Source organism: Cebus imitator, unplaced genomic scaffold, assembly GCF_001604975.1.
Source record: "Cebus imitator isolate Cc_AM_T3 unplaced genomic scaffold, Cebus_imitator-1.0 Scaffold411, whole genome shotgun sequence".
Classification (NCBI taxonomy): Eukaryota; Metazoa; Chordata; class Mammalia; order Primates; family Cebidae; genus Cebus; species Cebus imitator.
Window position 1 is genome coordinate 115,241 of NW_016107726.1, and position 5,770 is coordinate 121,010.

The window sequence follows — 5,770 nt, forward strand, 5'->3', positions numbered from 1 at the left end:
AAAAAAAAAAAAAAAAGAATATGTAGCAACAGAGAAAAGTGTGACTATGAAGATAAATGGGAAGAAAAGCACAACAAAAAGTATTCTCACAATATATAGTTCTATTTGAGTATTATTCTAAATATATGATATGATGACAGTTATGCAATTAGTAGAAAGTTTAGAAGAATATATAAAAACACAGTGGGTATACTTGAGTGTTAGGGTAATTGGTTTTAATATTCCTGAGATATTTTAAGAACTGAGGTATGGGGGCCAGACACGGTGGATCATGCCTCTAATGTCAGCACTTTGAGAGGTCGAAGCAGGTGGATCACTGGAGGTCAGGAGTTCGAGACCAGCTTGGCCAACATGGTGAAACCCTGTCTTTATTAAAAATACAAAAATTAGCCAGGCGTGGTGGTATATGTCTATAATTCCAACTACTCAGGAGACCAAGGCACGAAAATCACTTAAATCTGGGAGATGGAGGTTGCAGTGAGCTGAGATCACGCCACTGCACTCCAGTCTAGGTGACAAAGCAAGACTCTGTCTCAAAAAAAAAAAAAAAAGAAAGAAAGAATTAAGGTATGGTTGTTTTAAAAAATGGGCTTCAGCTTGATGGGTTACACAGCCTATATAAGTCAAGAAGATAGGGCTGGACATGGTGGCGCACACCTGTAGTTCTAACACTTTGGGAGGTCAAGATGGGAAAATTACTTGAAGCCAGAAGTTTAAGACCAGCCTGAGGAATTTAACAAGATCCTCATCTCTACCAAAAAAAATTAAAAATACAAAATTTTAGCTGTGTGTCGTGGTGCACAGCTGTAGCCCCAGCTACACAGGAAGCTGAGGTGGCAGGATCACTTAAGCCCAGGAGTATGAGGCTGCAGTGAAATATGGTCACACCAGTATACTCTAGCCTGTGTGACAAAGTGAGATCCTGTCTCTCTGCCAAAAAAATTCAAGAAGATGGGTCCTAATCCGTGCCATAGATACCCGACCAAAAGTGTGTGTTTGAGGGACCAAGGTCTTCAAAGCAGCAGGCTGAAGGAGAAAAGATGATTAGTCACACACAAGCTGGCTATCCATTTGACAACTGAGTACACTAGCAAAATAGAGCATGCTGCACAAGTTTTTCTTCTACAGAAACATGGGAGAAATTAACAAAGCTTTGGCTACCATCTTCCTTATAGACAACCTCTAACAACTCGTGGACATCAACAAACGTGTGCTGGGCATGGTGGCTCATGCCTGTAATCCCAGCCCTTTGGGAGGCTGAGGCAGACAGATCATTTGATACCATGAGTTTAAGACCAGCCTGGCCAACATGGCAAAACCCTGTCCCTACTAAGAATACAAAAATTAGCCAGGCATGGTGGCACATGCCTGTAGTCCCAGCTACTTGGGTGGCTGAGGCATGAGAATCACTTGAATTTGGGAGGTGGAGGTTGCAGTGAGCTGAAGAGGCCCCACTGCACTCTAGCCTGGGCGAAAGAGCGAGACGTTGTCTCAAAACAAAAGTACTAACTACTATATGACAAACAGTGGATTCTAAAGAACCACAAATTTGCCATATGTTTTAAAAAGCTATTCCTTGCATTGAACGTTCACAGTTGGTGATGGATAAACCTCTACTTAAGAAAAACAGAGCTGACTGTAGATGCCTCATAGATGCAGGTATGTTAAAACAAACGGTCACAGGCCTTCTTAAGTCAGCAACTGCAACGTATCGTTTTAATTACTCATCAGGTTAGGCCATAAGCAGATTTCACTGGTAAGCCAGCATTCAGGCTAGGGGGGAAGAAAAAGAAACAGAAGAAAAAAGCAAGAGAAGGAGAAAGTATTAGGGAGTCAACATGGTAACACTAACTCTTTTGGGGCAACACAGTACAGGGTCCCATAAGTAATCAACCCCTAACCAAAAAGCTCTGTTAATCTGTAATACTTTTTTCTTTTTTTTTTTTTTTTTGAGACAGGGTCTCTTTTGGTCACCCAAGCTGATGTGTGTTGGTGGTGGGATCTCAGCTCACAGCAGCCTCTGTCTCCAGGGCTCATGCGATCCTCTCACCTCAGTCTCCAGAGTAGCTGGGACTACAGGGGTGCACCACCATGCCTGGCTACTTTTTGTATCTTTTGTAAATATGGGGTTTCGCCATGTTGCCCAGGCTGGTCTCAAATTCCTGGGCTCAAGCAATCCATCCACCTTGACCTCCCAAAGTACTGGGATCACAGGTGTGCACCATGGTGCCTGGCCCTATAATACATTTCACACCCTCAGCCTCAATGCTCCCAAAATAAATAACTCAGTGAAGCAGAATATTTTCCAAGGATAAGCACTCCTTTTGTTGTCATAACTATTAGCAGCTTATGAAAATATTTACATTTTCCGATCGATGTGGTGACGTCAAGAAAAATAAACTTTTTAAATAAAAAAAAAATTAAAATTAAAAAATAAAAAGAAAAAATAAAAAAAAGAAAATATTTACAACAAGTACAACAACCTTTAAGAAGAGTTCAGTAGCAACCTTTTTATAAATTCAGCCAAGATATGTAACAATTCAATACAAACAAGCATCCTGTTTTACTGCACTAATTTTTAAAAGCTTTTATTCTGTAATTGCTTAACTTATATTAATATAAAACATCCTCATTCCCATTTACTCTGAACCTCAGTACCAACTTTTCCCCAAATATTTACCTCTTAAAAAAATCAAAACTTCATAAACCAACAGGTCTTCATCTTTCAAAAGAAATCTGCAATGAATTCCAGGGAGACTCATTTAAAATGAACTGAAACTGAAATAAAAATCCATTTCAGGAACAAAAAAAATCCAAAGACTTTCACAGCAAATCTATTCAAGTTCATATTTCTTCAACACTAATCCGAGTCTTAATAGTCACATCATTAATTCTCTTAATACTCACATTTTTAACATTCTGCCGCCAGCAACTACGACTGTTCAAATAAACTCTGGTTCACACACTGATGTCTGCTTCACACATCAACTTGCTTCTCCCACACTTGCTCTTGATTCCCACAGAACTGTAATATTTCTTACAAGTTTTACCAGGCTGTGTCCCATAATAAAGAGAATGGATTCTTCCATTCTGAGGATGTTTGACATTTCTCTGCTAAATGAGACAGAAGCCATTTGCACTCCAATAGTAGTTTCAAGATTCAACTATCATTTCCAAACGCCATCTCTACATCCTAGCCTAACACACACACACACACACACACACACACACACACACATATACTTTCTTTCTTTCTCTCTCTCTCTCTCTCTTTCTCTCTCTCATTGCCTGTTCTGCCCATGGACTCTGAATTGAGAGGGCTGAAGATTCCTTGTATCTACCCTGGAAGTCTTCTTGCCCCTGCTGTGAAGTCTCAGAGCCTTAAATGAGGAAATATAATCCAGGATATTTATGGGTCTGTCTAGACACCACTATTTCTAAGCAGAAGCTAAAGACAAGTGTAACAGCAGGCAACATGACACTTGTAAGGTAAGCCAAACGAGAGGATACAGTCAGTAATAAAAAGTTTTCATTTACAGTTTGCGGGGGGGGAAGCTATAGGGAAGACTGGTTCTCATGTTTCAGGTGGTATTTTGCATGTAAACCATATGGCAATAGGCAATTCTGAAAACATGGAATTAAAGCCATCCAATATTAGGCAACAGCGCAATAAATAAATCCCCTCCTGAGACTTTAAAATATGAAATAAAACTCAGCAATCTGAGCAGGTTTGACCACTTGTTCGGTTCTGTAGTAATAATTATGGTGATTTGATTGAGATAAAAGTTATAAAACCTCATAACAAGTATGTTTTGTTTTTACCTTTTCACTGTCTTAATGTCAGAATAAATAGGTATTTAGGTAGTAGTATTTATTTAATTTTTTTTTTAGATAGTCTCTCCCTCTGTTGCCAGGCTGGAGTGCAATGGTATAATCTCTGCTCACTGCAACCTCCAACTCCCTAGTTCAAGTGATTCTCCTGCCTCAGGCTCCCAAGTAGCAGGGATTACAGGCATCTGCCACTGCGCCCAGCTAATTTTTATATTTTTAGAAGAGACAGGGTTTCACCATTTTGGCTAGGACAAATGTTTCACCATTTGTCTCGATCTCCTGACCTTGTGATTCGCCCACCTCAGTCTTCCAAAGTGCTGGGATTACAGGCATGTGCCACTGCGCCCAGTGTATTTAGGTAGTAGTATCCTGAGTTCATCGGCAAAGTCTGAGTCCTGTCCTTTCGCTCTCCTCCCCGGACAGCATGAGCTTCACCACTTGCTCCACTTTCTCCACCAATTATGAGTCCCTGGGCTCCATCCAGATGCCCAGCTACGGTCAGCAGTGCAGCCAGAGTATATGCAGGTGCCGGGGGCTCTGGTTCCTGGATCTCCATGTCCTGCTCCACCAGCTTCTGGGATGGCTTGGGGTCCGGAGGCCTGGCTACGGGGATGGCCAGGGGTCTGGCAGGAATGGGAGGCATCCAGAATGAGAAGGAGACCGTGCAAAGCCTCAACGACTGCCTGGCCTCCTACTTGGACAGAGTGAGGAGCCTGGAGACTGAGAACTGGAGGCTGGAGAGCAAAATCTAGGAGAACTTGGAGAAGAAGGGACCCCAAGTCAGTGACTGGGGCCCTTACTTCAAAACTATCGAGGACCTGAGGGCTCAGATCTTCACAAATACTGTGGACAATGCTCGCTTCGTTCAGCAGATTGACAACGCCCGTCTTGCTGCTGATGACTTTTGAGTCAAGTATGAGACAGAGCTGGCCAAGCACCAGTCTGCGGAGAGCGACATCCACGAGCTCCGCAAGGTCAGTGATGACACCATTGTCACTCAGCTGCAGCTGGAGACAACTATCGAGGCTCTCAAGGAGGAGCTGCTCTTCATGAAGAAGAACCATGAAGAGGAAGTAAAAGGCCTCCAAGCCCAGACTGCCAGCTCTGAGTTGACCATGACCCCAGATCTCAAGATCTCACCAAGATCACAGCAGACATCCAGGCCTAATACGGCAAGCTGGCTCGGAAGAACCGAGAGGAGCTGGACAAGTACTGGTCTCAGCAGATCATGGACAGCACCACAGTGGTCACCACACAGTCTGGTCAGAGCTGCTGAGGTGACATTGACAGAGCTGAGACATACAGTTCAGTCCTTGGAGATAGGCCTGGACTCGATGAGAAATCTGAAGGCCGGCCTGGAGAGCAGCCTGAGGGAGGTGGAAGCCCGCTACGCCCTGCAGAGGGAGCAGGTCAACAGGATCCTACTGTACCTGGAGTCAGAGCTGGCACAGACCCAGGTAGAGGGGCAGTGCCAGGCCCAGGAGTGCAAGGTTTGCTGAACAACAAGGTCAAGCTGGAGGCTGAGATCTCCACCTATCGCCGCCTGCTGGAAGATGGCGAAGACTTCAATCTTCAATCTTGGTGATGGACAGCAGCAACTCCATGCAAACCATTCAAAAGACCACCACCCGCTGTACAGTGGATGGCAAAGTGGTGTCTGAGACCAACGACACCAGAGTTCTGAGACATTAAGCCAGCAGAAGCAGGGGACCCTTTGGGAAGCAGGAGGCCAGTAAAAAGTTCAGAGGTTAAAAAAAAAAAAAAGTAGTATACTGAGAAAAATATGTAGCCAAGGAAACAAGAAACAAAGAGCATAAAAATGAGTATTTTTAAAATATTTTTTGGCCGGGCGCGGTGGCTCAAGCCTGTAATCCCAGCACTTTGGGAGGCCGAGGCGGGTGGATCACGAGGTCAAGAGATCGAGACCATCCTGGTCAAC

At 43.6% G+C, this 5,770-nt stretch overlaps 1 protein-coding gene and 1 pseudogene across 1 annotated transcript in view; one reads left to right on the forward strand and one right to left on the reverse strand.

Moving 5' to 3' along the window:
* The window catches only part of LOC108289690, an 8,424-nt pseudogene extending 2,901 nt beyond the window's left edge, over nucleotides 1–5,523 (forward strand).
* Nucleotides 1–5,770, reverse strand: part of LOC108289694 (tyrosine-protein phosphatase non-receptor type 14-like) — a gene marked incomplete at its 3' end in the record, with an annotated part of 135,155 nt that overhangs the window by 110,825 nt on the left and 18,560 nt on the right. The gene's annotated exons all lie outside the window — the stretch shown is intronic.